The 14,954-nt window shown below is 35.4% G+C and overlaps 1 pseudogene; it reads right to left on the reverse strand.

Annotated features, from left to right (window-relative positions):
* Window positions 1–1,916: 1,916 nt before the first annotated feature.
* The window catches only part of LOC134384401 (UDP-glucuronic acid decarboxylase 1-like), a 32,726-nt pseudogene continuing 19,688 nt past the window's right edge, over window positions 1,917–14,954 (reverse strand).

A 14,954-nucleotide genomic window follows, 5' to 3' on the forward strand; every position in this document is an offset into this window, starting at 1 on the left:
GACCGTCATGGGGAGAGGATGGATGTCCCAAGACAGCATCTCTACAACAACTAGCTTTCCCACGTGGCAGCCACATCTGTCAATAAAATGTGAGGTCGAAGCATTACCCCAGATTAAAACATGGGCACAAAGCACGATGTCTTGTCATCACTGGGCAGGTGGTGCTGAGGGGAAGCTGAGATACAGCACAAGCTCTGAGAGAACCAGTTCAGATGGGGAGGCTGGCACAGAGGCACAGAAGGAGGGTACATAAGGTGGAGCTCAGTCTCAGGTCACCAAATGGCCAGCACCTGGTGGCAGGGCGTTGTTTTAGTTAAAGCCATTCGGGTTAGAAACCTACCTAGACTATGTTAAAGAAAGGAGGCAATTTGGGGGAAAAAAATATAGGCAGGAATTGCAACCAGCCTATAGGAGAGAACCAGGAATGGCTGTTAAGATAAGCAGTTATTCTTTCCATTTATGCAGGGTCTCATGATTGCTCGTCTGGGATTGCTGGTCTCTGCCCATGAGCTTCACTATTCACTCTTGGATTTGCTTTGCTTTCTCAAACACTGTGGGAATGGCTGGGCACAAGCTGTCATACCCAAAGGAGGTGTCATAAAGCAAAAGATGAGCCCTAACAATGGGGGCTCAACTCTGGACCCAAGCCACTCTCTGTATGATTCAAACCCTCATCCTGTCCCTACTCCATTACTGCTACTACCACCAACACCATCAGCACCAACATGAATCACATCACTGGTTAGTCATTCTAGAACAGCATTTCTTGGACTTGCCAGATCATCAGAGTTATCTGGGGCTATTTCTTTAAAATACACATCGTCAGGCCCCTCCACTGGAATTCTGGGGTGGGCCCAGGAACTTCTGTCTTTAATAAGCATCCCCAGGCCATTCTATAATTGGACAGACTTGGAAACTACACTGGCGCAATTCTAAAACTTCATTTCATTAGCATTGGAATAGCCTGGGAGTTTATTACACTAGTTTATTTACCTCCTTCCTCACCCTCCAAAGCATTCAGCTTCAAAAGCCCTGGGGTGTGATTCTAGGAATCTGCATTTTAACAAAGTGATTCTGATAGAGGGGTTCATGGGCTCCACTTTGAGAAACATGATTTTAGAGAGAAACTCCATTTAGTTTCAGAATCTCTACCCAGAGCCAGTGTGACCCAGGAGTAGCCTTTTCTACCCCATTCTGTGATGAGTGGACCAAAGTCCTTCTTGGGGGAGCCCCAGAGCCATAGAACCAAAACCACTGGCAGGAGAGGCAATGGGCAGAATGATTAAAGGGGATGGGGTCCCAGCAATAAAGGTAGATCTGACACTTAAACAAAAACATGAAAAAGCTGCATTTAAATCAATGTGAGGAAACCAACCTTTTATAAACGTTCATAACAAGAAAAGTAAGAATTGTCAACTCATATATTGAGCTCTTACTACATGCTATGTGCCTTAGGTATGTTACTTAATCCTCGCAAACGTTTTAATTTTTCATTTTTGAGAAGATAATAAACTTCTTTGAACACATAGCAAGTAAGCGGCAGAGTCTGGTCTCGAACCCAAGTCTTGTCTGAAGTCAAAACGTAGTTTTAACGACCATGGTGTGCTTTGAGGCGAGAAACAGGGATTACTTCACTTCTGAAGTCAGGAAAAAGGAAATCTGTAAATATAGTGTTATATACACTAGCAGAATTATTGACTAATGAAAGGGACCCTGAATTTGATCACGAAACCCTTCAGTGGTTACAATAATCCATCCCCATAATTTACCAATTTTGTAAGCTCCGATTTTCATGAATTGTGGTTTATTAAAATTAGACACCTGTGTGGTCTAGGAGGGCCCTAGAGTTCCCCAAATGCGCAAACAATTGAAGGACACAGAAGTGATGTCAAAGGAAGCCACCGAAGGATCTCGGACTAGATAATTCCCTTTCCCGTGGAAACGCTGCCCCTGAAATAAACCAGACAGCGGTTCGCGCTGCTCCCTTTGGTCAGCACCACGTCCTGGCGCCTGCAAGTTCGTCTTCCGCGCGGGCACACGGGAGGGGGTGCAGCCCGCCCGTGGGTGGCACCTACGCGTCCCCAGCCGGTGGGGCTCAGGGCTGTGTCCCCGTCCTCTGCCCGGCTCCCATTCGGGCCATGCGTGAGCAGCCAGGCGCGCTGGGTCTGGCCTTCCTGCGCAGGCTTGTCCCCCTTTGCAAGAAGAGGCGGCCTGCGATCCTTGCTTTAGTGAACTAGCTGTGTGTTGAGAACAGAGAACTATCATCAAGATGCCTCCTGTTGACTTTGCAAAACCTTGGAGGAGGAGTTTACAAGAGCTAAACACGTTTCCAAATCCTCATCTTCAAAGCAGTGCTTTAAAATATAAACGTGTTAGGGGGCTGTGAGGGGTCTTTATTTTGCCTTTGGTCTAAGCCAGTAATAAGCACAGAGAAGACAAGGATTCTGAGAGATTGGATGCTCTGGAGAGTACTCAGTAGTTTCCTTAAGGTCTTTGAAAATAGATGGCAAGAATCATGACCCACAAGTAACCCCCAACACAGATAACCCCAAAGCTCCCTACTGTCAGAGAGCAGCTTGTGTAATTGGTTCCTAAACAATTGAACTCTCTAATTCTTTTCACTTTACCAACAAGTATTTAGGAGCTGCCCTCTGCAATCCCTCACTGAACTGAACAGGAATCAGAAATACAAGACCTGGGTTTGACTTCAAGAAGCTCATTGTTTGGAGGAGAAGATCAGGTTAATAATCAGGGTCAATGCAAGGCAGCAGAATTTGAATACTGCCTTGAGGAGAACGAGATATGGGCTGTAGGGGTTCAGAAAAGGAACATGATTAAGGTGGACCAGGGCTGTCAAGGGAAACTTCATGGAAGAGGTAGACTTTGAACTTGGAGAGCAAGAGAAAAATGTGCTGAGGGAATTCCAGTAGAGGAGAAGAGGGTGAAAGGCTTCTCTTTTTTGCACTTATTAAAGTCTTTTCAGGCCAGAGCTCAAACCTGATTCAGCCTGTCTTCCTCCATGGGAACTGTGAAGATTAAAGCCTGCAGATTTCTTTGAGTCCTCAGAGACAACAAGCCTGATATGTGCACAGAGTTACATGAAGAATCAGTGGGTTTAAATAACATCAATTGCAATGAAAGTAATATGAACTACAAAAAAGATAGCACCTTATATTCTCAGCAGCGTGGAATCAGAAAAACTAACCAGCAAAATACCTTTCACCCTTCTCTTTGGACTCATTAAACTGTTAAGTTGTAGAGGAAACGATTGATTAAATTGGTAAGTGCAAAACTCCTTTCTACATGTGATTATTTATTTCCTCTGGACTATATGAGGGTACTTTAAAAAGTCCATGGAAAATAGAATTAAAGGATAGTATGAATCTTTCCATGAACTTTTTGAAGTACCTTGTATAAACCAAACAGCTGCATTTAGAGTAGATACATAAGATTCCATTAGGACTAAAGACATTGCTACCCTGCTGTTTTTATTATTTTTTTTTAACATTTTGAAACACTGAAAATACAGCTGAAAAGATGGTTTGCATCACACTTGTATTTAATTATGAAGAGGCAGTATCCTACGAGGTTAGGTGAAAGTTGTGCTGAAACCCTACCCCTGCTTGCAAATAGAATTTTAACTGGCAATTTGGCTTCTAGGTAGTGTGTATTATGACTTATAAAATAAATTAATCTTTTTTCTTTCATAAAAAACACAAGGCCACAATCAGTGCCAAGTCTGTTCCCCAGAATTGCTTGGCAGTGTTCCCAGATGCTCCAACAGTCTTATAGCAGAAGCTTTCCAACGTATTTGCTAGGCAGTGCTTTTATTTTTGTTTTTCCAATTTAACAGATTGCAACGTGTCCCACCCTTCCTGGTATCATTGGACAATAGTATTTTCAATTCTCCCTGAATGTCTTATTCAAACCTGAGGTCTTTCTAGGATAGACTCTGTTATTCTCTTCAAACCTACGTGGTTCTATCATTCCCTTAAAAAGACAAATTAAGCTCTCATGGATTCAGATTCAACTTGAAAAGTGTTCCCCAAACTGTCAAGTATCCCAGTATGTTAATAGATATTCCACAAAATAAGGATTCTGATTTCAAAGAAACACAGGAAAATTTTCAAACCCTCTGCAGTCTCCACTCAGGAATTTACAGTGCACATTAGCTGAGAAAAAGCTTAAGGAAATCAAGGCAGGAAATGTGTTTAATTCAAAACTGATTTGACTACAGAATCCTTCCTCTGTCTCTCTGTGTCTGTCTGTCTGTCTTTCTTTCTGTCTCTTTCTTTCATTCTGTAAGATTCCTGGAATAATAATGATAATAATGATAAGAGCTAACATTTATAGATATTTCTATTTCTTTAGTGATTATCCAAGAAATTTTAACATGCGTAATTAACAGAGTTTAATATTAATAGCTTTACTTTCCATATAAAAATCTTAAAATGTTGTCACACCCATGACCACCTCCCTTACATTAATGTTATCCTCTCTTGATATTTTAGTCTCACAAATTAGACATTAGTTTTACTGCTGTACATGGGCAATATTTATGCTTTCCATTTTCATATATTGGAAATTTTCCTTCAGACATGAAGTACCATCATTAGAAGTTCCTTTTGTCAAAATGAGTTGGCAGTAAATCCTCTTGGGTCTGAAAATGCCTTTATTTTTGAAAGATTATATTGCTAAATATAGAATTCTAAGTTGGAAGTTGCTTTTTTAAGTACTTTTAAAGTTTATTTTCTGTTCTTCTGGTTTCCATTATGGTTGCTGAGAAGTCAGCTATCACTCATTGCAAATGGTTTTGTTTTTTATTTTTTATTTTTAATTTATTTTGTTTGGCTGCTTCTATTATCTTCTCCATGTCATTATTACTCTGAATTTGTCACTCTGTTGTGTATTTCTCTTCATTTATGGTGGTTGGCACTTTGAGGAACTTCCTTAATCTGTGATTTGGTGTTCTTTACCTCTTTTGGAAAAGTTAGTTTTTATGTCTTTTAATGTTGCATTTCCCTCATTCTTACTATTTCTTCATAGCATTGAAATTATGTGTATGCTTGACCTAATCACACTGCCCTCTATGTTTCTTAATCTCTTTTTCATATTTCCCTTTTCTTTCTCTCTGTCTTATATTGTATATAACTTCTTCAACTTTACCTTCCATGTCACTAATTGTTCTTTTAACTCTGTTTAATATAATGTTAAATTCATCCATCCAGATTCTGCTTTCAATTATAATGATTTTCATTTCTGAAGATTCTTTCTAGAACTCTTTTTAAAAAATTTATTCCTTTATAAATATTAATATAATAAGTTTATATATCTTATATATTATATATTTTGTATCTGATAATTCTAATAATCTGAGTCTTTGCAGGTCTGATTCTGTAGCTTCGTGTTTTTGCTGACTCTCATTTATGGTTGTGTGTTTTGTTTGTGTGCCATGAGCATATGTAACATGGAACCTTAACTATGGGGTTTTTTGAGGCTTGATTGTAAAGTTTTCTCCTTCAGAGAGGATTTTTGTTTGTTTCTACCAGACAGGGACACTTGCTCTACTCGGTATAATAGTTATTATAAAGCTATGGTAGTTAACATTATGTGGTGTTGGCTCAGGGAGAGACAAATAGAGCTCAGAAACATGTTCACACATGTGGAATGTTGATATATGACAGAGTTAGCAATGCAGACACTGGGCAAAAGATGGTGTAGTCAATAAACAATGCATGATAATAAAGAAAAATACTTTTTAATGCAAGTACACCAGGAAGTGTATCCTAGCCACATCTGATTTTTGATGGGCAGGGACTGTAAGATAACTAAATCAAAGAGTAATCATTCTTACATTTAGACCCATATACCGGCTTCAGGATAGGTATGAGCACTGATAGTGTGTGAAAAAATTGCACATGTATGCATAAAAAAGTAGAGAAAACAGGAATTACACATGCAAAAATGTCTAAAACTTTTTTAGTCATCATAATTGGTGGTGGTGGTAGTTTTAGCATTGCTTTTCTATGACTTGTATGTGTCATATGAGATAAAGCAAGTAAATAATTGTGAGATGTTCTAATTGTATCTAATTGTATCCCCTGTATCCTTGAGAACCATGATTCTCAGCGTGAAAAAAAGGAGATAGATATGTCATATAGAAGATGATAAATAAAAATCCGATATTTCTAAATTTAATTGGCAACACCAGAATAAGCAACATAACCTAACAACATATTGTGTCTGTCTGTCTCTGTGTGTATGTGTATCTGTGTGTCTGTGTGTCTATCTATCTATCTATCATCTATCTATCTATCTATCTATCTATCTATCTATCTATCTATCTATCTATCTATCTATCTATCTATCTATTCATTGTCCCCTGAAAAAGCCTAAAAGCTATGACCAGACAGTAGCACTGAGCTTATCTGTACTCAATTGGTGGTTTTGAAATGCCATTTTCTATTCAAAGATATCAGCATTTCTTAAACAAATGGGTGATTCTAGATATGGGACAGGAAATAAACAAGATGCATCTGGAACACCTTGACATACTAGATATCAAGGAAACTATTTAAGACTATTAAGGTCTTTAGTCCAAAGGACTCAGAAGCCAATTTAATGAGGCTCCCACTACTATTCCATTCCATTCCATTCTATTCTATTCTATTCCCACATCCTACTTCCAAAGATAAGATAATTTGAGCCTAACCAGGATAAGAATTGCAATGAATTGGAACCCATAAAATATCCTTAAGTTCATTCATTTCTAATGACATTAAAAAAACCAAAACACTAATTGGATGATAAGTAACTAAATCATCATCTTAAAAACAGGTTAAATAAAAGGAATGGCTAAACACTTACCTTTGCTTTCCTTTAAGAACTGTATCACTGAAAAACCAAAGAGCAAATGAGAAAAAGCATCTCATTATAAACTTCTTCCAGCCAATAAAATGATAGATTAAGATATCATCACTTGCTAACATAAAAAGAGAGCAAATAACCTGACATTATGTGCCCATCGATGAAAGAATATGCCACCAATTGATTCCAAAGACATCAAGTTTGAGTCCGATCAAACCCTTCAATCCAGCTTCCAATTTGCAAAAAAATGCATGGTCATGTTGAACTGCACCACGGGTAGGCAATCAGCAAAATCCAGCCTCAAAGTACATATCAAGTCCTAAAAAGGAATAATACAGTATGTATATTTTTGTGTCTTGCTTCTTTCACTCAGGATAATGCTATGTTTTTGAGATGCATCTATGCTGCTGTGTATATCAGTAATTCATTCTTATTACTGAGTAGTATTCCATTGTATAAATATATCACAATTTGTTTATACATTCATCTGTTGATAAAAACTGGACAGTTTCCAGGGTTTGGCTATCATGAATAAAATTGCCATGAAAATTTTTATGTGAAATTTTTGTGTGAAAATATTTTTTTTGTACAAATTTTTGTGTGAAAATATGTTTCCATTTATTATAGGTAAATACCTAGAAATAGAATTGTTGGTTTGTATGATAGGCATGTTTAACTTTCTAAACAGTTTTCTAAAGTAGTTTTATCATTTTAGTTTTCCACCAGTAGTATATAAGAGTTCTAGTTGCTCCACATTTGCATCAACACGTCAGTATTTTTAGTTATTTTGGTGGATTTGCAGTGGTATTACATTGTGGTTTTAATTTGAATTTTCTTCATTATTGTTGATGTCAAGCATTTTTTCATGTGCTTACTGAGCATTCTTGTATCACTTGTGAGCATATGAAATGTCTGTTCAAATATTTTCCCATTTTTAATTTCTTCCCCTACTGATTGAATTGAGAGAGTTAAAAAATATATTCTAGATAAATCTTTTGGAAGATATATGCATTACACATATTTTCTCCTTGTCTGTGGCTTGCCCACTTTATCTTTTTTTCATTCATGGTTTATGCTTTTTTAAAAAAAATTATCTAAAAAATCTTTGATTATCTGAAAGCCATGAAGATCTCCTGTGTTTCCTTCTAAAAACTTTTTTCTTGTTATCCTTTTAATAGCTGAAGGATCTGTAGTGATGGTTCCTCTTTTCTTACTGATGTTGGTACTTTGTGATTCTTCTTTTTTCAAAATCTTGATTAGTCTAGCTAGAGATTTATTAATTTTACTGATTATTTTAAAGAATTAACTTTTGGTCTGATTGATTTTCTCTAATGCTTTGTAAGATTTTAATACTTTAAATTTATTAAGATTGTTTTATAGCCCAGAAAATGGTTTATTTTAGTGACTATTCCAAGTGCACTAGAAAAGAATACATATTCTTCTGTTGTTAGGTGGAGTATTCTATAAATGTCAATTAGATCAAGTTGGTTGACAAAGGTTCTCAGGACTTTAATATTCTTATTAATTTTTTATATACTTGCTCTCTCAATTACAGAGAGAGAAGTTTTGAAGTCTCCAAACATATTCAGGGGTTTATCTATTTCTCTTTCAGTTTTGTAATTTTTGATTCATGTATTTTGGAGCTCTATATTTGGGTGAATACACATTTAGGATCATTGTGTCTTCATAATAAATTTACACTTTTATTAGTATAAAATGTTCCCCTTTATCCCTGGTAATATTTTTGTTCTGAAGTCTACTTCATCTTCCTTTTGCTAGTTTTTGCATGGTATAACTTTTTCAATCATTTTACTTTTTAAAATAACAGCTTTATTGAGATATAATTCACATATTATACAATTAAGTTATTTAAAGTGGAAACAAAGTGGTTTTTAGTGCATTCACAGTTATACAATCATCACCACTACCAATTTTAGAACATGTTCATCCCCTCAAAAGGAAGCCACATACCCTTCAACAGTGACATCCCATTGTCCCTACATACAGCAACACTAATCTACTTTTTGTCTCTATGGATTTTCCTATTCTAGACAATTCATAAAAATGAAATAATACAATATGTAGCCTTTTGTGTCTGCATTCTTCAGCATAATGTTTTTTCAAGATTTATTTATGTTGTTGCATATATCAGTATTTCATTCCTTTTTATTGCCAAGTAATCTTCCACTGTATGGATTTATCACATTTTATTTATCCACTTATCAGTTGATGGATATCTGGATGGTTTACACAGCTGGATATTATGATTAAAGTTGTTATAAACATTCATGCAGAGGTTTTTATGTGAACATATAAACAGAAGCTTTCACTTTTGTTGGATATACCAAGAGTAGAATTTCCGTGTCATACAGTAACTCCATGTTTAACATTTTGAGGAACTGCCAGACTAATTTTCAAAGTGGCTGAACCATTTTACATTTTCACCAGCAGTGTATGGGGATTCCAGTTTCTCTACATTCTCACCAATATTGTTATTGCCTATCTTTTTGATTTCAGTTGTTCTAATGGGTGTGAAGTAGAACCTCACTGTGGTTTTAATTTACATTTTCTTGGTAGCTAATGATGTTGAACATCTTTTCATATGCTCATGGGGCATTTGTATATTTTTTTTGATAAGCGTCTGTTCAGACCTTTTGTCCTTTTTAAAAATTGGGTTATTTGTCTCATTATTAAGTTGTAAGAGTCCTTTATCTGTTCTGGATACAAGTCTCTTATAAGAGATATGATTTGCAAGTATCTTTTTTCCATGCTGTCCATTCTTAATGGACATTTAATGGACATTCTTTTCACATTCTTAATGCTATCCTTTGAAGGGGAAAGATTTAATTTTTGTTATGTCCAGTTTATCTATTTTTTTCTTTTGTTGCCTGTGTCATATTTTCTATTATACTCCCTTTAACTTCCCTGTGTCCTTACATGTAAAATGTATTTCTTATAGGTGGCATATAGTTGTGTCTTGCTTTTTCTTATCCAATTTGAGAGTCTCTCTGTGTTTTAACTGGAGCATTTGAACCATTTACATCAAATGCAATTTTCAGTAAATCTGGTTTTAAGTCTACAATTCTTTTTCTGTTTATCCCATCTGCTGTATATTTATTTATTTTCTCTCTGACTTTTCTTTTTATTAATTCATGTATTTTAGAACTCAATTTTATCTACATTATGTTATAACCTATACCTCCCACCCCCACCCAGTGTTAGCTTTAGGGTATACAGTATGTATTTTTATCAAAAATTACCTTCAAATAATATTGTATCATTTCATATATAAGACTCTTACAATATGTTTCCACTTCCTTCCTCCTGTCCTTGGTATCATTTATTTTTATTTTTTTGATGGCTGGCTGATACAGGGATCTGAACCCTTTACCTTGGTGTTATCAACACTGTGTTCTAACCAATTGAATTTGATACCATTTTTGTCATTTATTTTACTTCTACATTTGTTACAAATTTCAGAATAAATTATTATTATTATTGCTATAAAAAGTTAACTATATTTTAAAGAAATTTAAAAATAATAAAACAATCTTTTATCTACATATTTACCATTTTTATTGCTCTTAATTCCTTTATGTAAATTCACATTTCCATTTTGTGTTATCATCTCCTGCCTAAAGAACTATTTTTAATGTTTCTTGTAGGAGAAGTCTCTGGATGATAAGTTGTTACAGCTTTTCATTTGTCTGAAAAGCAAATATTTTACCATATTTCTGAAAGATGTTTTAGTTGCATATAGATTTCTAGGTTGACCACATTTTTCCTCTTTTAATATTTTAAAGATGACAATCTCTTTTTTTCTAGTTTTTAAATTTCTGACCAGAGCTATGCAGTAATTCTTACCTTGTTCCTCTTTATAGACTGTCTTTTTTCACAGGTGTTAAGATACTTTTCTGTATCTTTGGTTCTTAGCACTTTGATAATGATGTGCCTTCTGTCACTTTGTGTGTTTTTGTATGTGTGTGACATATTCCTTCAGGATCATTGAGCTTCTAAAATCTGTGGATTTATACTTTTTTTCAGATTTGGAAATATTTCATCCATTCATTCTTCCAATATGTTTGCTTTCCTCTCCTCCCTCTCTTCTTACTCATGGGTTCCAATTATGTATTTCTTGAACTTCTTGCTACCGTCTTATAGGTCACTGGGATTTGCTCATTTTTCAAAAGTCATTTTTTTCACTATGCTTCATTTTGAGTAAATTCACTAATCTTTTCTTCTACAGAGTCTAATCTGTTGTTAGTCACATCTAGTACACTTTTCATTTCAAATATTTTATTTTTCCACTATTGAAGTTCTACTATATTCTTTTTTATATCTTAGGTCCATGTCTTTCTTTATATATGTGAACATTATATTAACATCTGTTCTATTATTACTTCCAGCATCTCTGTAATTTTTGGATCTGTTTCTATTGGTTGTCTTTTCTCCTAGTTAGAGGCCACATATTCCTTCTTCTGACACAGCTAGTAAAAGAAAGACATACTGGCCCTGGACATTGTAAATCTTATATTGTTGAGTATCTTAATTTTGGTGTGTCCTTTTAGAACACTTGGGCTTTGTATTATATACACTTAAGTCACTCTCGAACCAAAGTGATCTTCTTGAGGACTATTTTTAAGCTTTTCTGAGTAGTGCTAAAGTAGCCTTTACTCCAGGGGTAGTTTAGTCCTACTCTTAAGTTCTGACCTCTTAGCAATCCCCACATAAATGTCCTAGGTGATCTCCAAGGATTCTTCACTCTAGCTGATCAGAGTTTGAACACCTTCATCTCTGTGCAAACTTATAACACCCCTGCATCCTTTGAACAGCTTTGTGAAATTTAAATCTATGCATGTGCAGCCCAGTAGTTAGCAAATACTCAAGGGACCCACGTGCTGATTTCTGTAGTTTTTGTATGTCTGTTTTGTTTTGTTTTGTATTTTTTAGTTCTCTCCCTTCTGGAAATTCTTGGACATGTTTATAAAGTTCAATAAATTAAATTCATAAATGACCATTATTTTTTTAACACTATCCTATAACAAACAGCTAATCTTATCACCATCTAAATGATGGCATGCATTACTGTATTATTCATATTGATAACTTGTATATGTATATGTAAGTCAGTAAAGTAAGTGAAGAAATGAGTATTATTTCTTTGGTACTTGCCAGGTTATCTTATTTATTATCCAAGTAATAAAATACATTATCAGTTTCAGTCCTGAAGTATCACTTCATGCAGCTCAATGACAATTTCTAGGTGGTAACAGCAGCTGTCAGTTCAAGCATTCTCTAACTCCAAGTACTTGCTCTTTCCAAGAGCAAGCCTAGACCCAGGCCACTTCAAGTAGCAGCATGTGCCCCATCTCAGTTTGTGCTCCCTGAAATCAGAATGTGAGAAAAGAATTTCAGTGCAAGTAGTTTATTTAGAAAGTGATTCCAGAAAGGACATTGAGGGAGTGGGGAAACAAAACAAGAAAGGGAGTAAAACCAATAAATTGTGAGTTAAAATAGGTTAGCATTGTGGGTCATTGGGACTCAATACTTCTGGGGATATTCTAAGAAAACACACCTCAGACTCCCATTTACAGTAGCTAGCAAAGAAATAAAATATCTAGGAATAAAGTGAACCAAAGAGGTAAAACATCTCTACAGTAAAAACTACAAAATACTGAACCAACCTTGCATCCCTGGGATGAATCCCACTTGATCATGGTGAATAATTTGACGTATGTGTTGCTGTATTCTGTTTGCTAGTATTTTAGTGAGGATTTTTGCATCTATATTCATCAAGGATATTGGCCTGTAGTTTTCTTTTTTGGTTATATCTTTACCTGGTTTTGGTATCAGGATGATGTTTGCTTCATAGAAAGAGTTCAGAAGACTTGCGTCTGTTTCAACCTTTTGGAATAGTTTGTAAAGAATTGGTGTCAATTCCTCATTGAATGTTTGGTAAAATTCTGCTGTGAATCCATCTGGTCCTGGGCTTTCCTTTGTTGGGAGCTTTCTGATAACAGCTTCAATCTCCTTTATTGTTATTGGCCTGTTCAGATTTTCTATATCTTCATGGCTCAGTTTTGGGAGCTTGTGTGTGTCCAGAAATTTATCCATTTCCTCCACATTTTCAAACTTGTTGGCATATAGTTGTTTATAGTAGTCTCGAATGATTCCTTGTATTTCAGATGAATCAGTTGTAATATCACCTTTTTCATTTCTAATTTTTGTTATTTTAATCTTCTCTCTTCTTTTTTTTTGTTAGCAATGCTGATGGTTTGTCAATTTTATTTATCTTTTCAAAAAACCAACTTTTTGATTCATTGATCATTTGTATTGTTTTTTGGATTTCAATTTCATTTCATATGCAAATCAATAAATGTGATACACCATATTAATAAAATCAAACACAAGGACCATATGATCATCTCTATAGATGCTGAAAAAGCATTTGATAAAGTTCAGCACTCATTCATGACAAAGACCCTCTATAAGTTAGGTATAGAGGGAGAGTATCTCAACATAATTAAAGCCATATATGATAAACCCACTGCCAATATCATCCTGAATGGGGAAAAGCTGAAAGCTTTTCCTTTAAGAACAGGAACTAGACAAGGATGCCCACTCTCACCACTCCTATTCAACATAGTGTTGGAAGTACTAGCCAGAGCAATCACAGAAGAGAAGGAAATAAAGGGCATCCAGATTGGAAAAGATGAAGTCAAACTGTCCCTGTTTGCAGATGACATGATCCTATATATCGAACAGCCTAAAGCCTCTACAAAAAAACTCTTGGAGTTGATAAATGATTTCAGCACAGTAGCAGGATACAAAATCAACACACAAAAATCAGTAGCATTTCTATTCTCCAATAGTGAACATGCAGAACAAGAAATCAAGAAAGCCTGCCCATTTACAATAGCCACCAAAAAAAATAAAATACTTAGGAATTGAGTTAACCAAGAAGGTGAAAAATCTCTATAATGAGAAGTACAAACCACTGCTGAGAGAAATTAGAGAGGATACAAGAAGATGGAAAGATATCCCATGCTGTTGGATTGGAAGAATCAACATAGTGAAAAGGTCCATACTACCCAAAGTGATATACAAATTTAATGCAATCCCAATCAAAATCCCAATGACATTTTTCTCAGAAATGGAAAGAACTATCCAGACATTTATATGGAATAACAAAAGACCACGCATAGCCAAAGCAATGCTGAGCAAAAAAAATAAAGCTGGCGGCATAACACTACCTGACTTTAAACTATACTACAAAGCTATAATAACCAAAACAGTATGGTACTGGCATAAAAACTGACACACTGATCAATGGAATAGAATAGAGAATTCAGAAATCAACCCACACACCTACAGCTATCTGATCTTTGACAAAGGCACCAAGCCTATACACTGGGGAAGAGACTGCCTGTTTAGCAAATGGTGCTGGGAGAACTGGAGATCAATATGCAGGAGAATGAAACTAGACCCATACCTCTCACCATACACTAAAGTCAACTCAAAATGGATTAAAGAATTAAATATAAACCCTGAAACAATAAAACTTTTTAAAGAAAACATATAAGAGAAACACTTCAGAAAATAGGACTGGACACAGACTTCATGAATATGACCCCAAAAGCAAGGGCAACCAAAGGAAAAATAAACAAATGGGATTATATCAAACTAAAGAGCTTCTGCCCAGCAAAAGAAACAATTAACAGAGTTAAAAGACAACCAACAGAGTGGGAGAAAATATTTGCAAAATATACATCGGACAAAGGATTAATATCCAGAATATATAAGGAACTCAAACAACTTTACAAGAAAAAAACAAGCAACCCAATTAAAAAATGGGCAAAAGAGCTAAGTAGGCATTTCTCTAAGGAAGATATACAAATGGCCAACAGACATATGAAAAAATGCTCAACATCACTCAGCATCCGGGAAATGCAAATCAAAACTACACTGAGATACCATCTTACCCCAGTTAGGAAGGCTAAAATCCAAAACACTCTGAACAATAAATGCTGGTGAGGTTGTGGAGAAAAAGGAACTCTCATCCATTGTTGGTGGGACTGCAAAATGAT

The sequence above is a fragment of the Cynocephalus volans genome, chromosome 8, assembly GCF_027409185.1.
Source record: "Cynocephalus volans isolate mCynVol1 chromosome 8, mCynVol1.pri, whole genome shotgun sequence".
Lineage (NCBI taxonomy): Eukaryota > Metazoa > Chordata > Mammalia > Dermoptera > Cynocephalidae > Cynocephalus > Cynocephalus volans.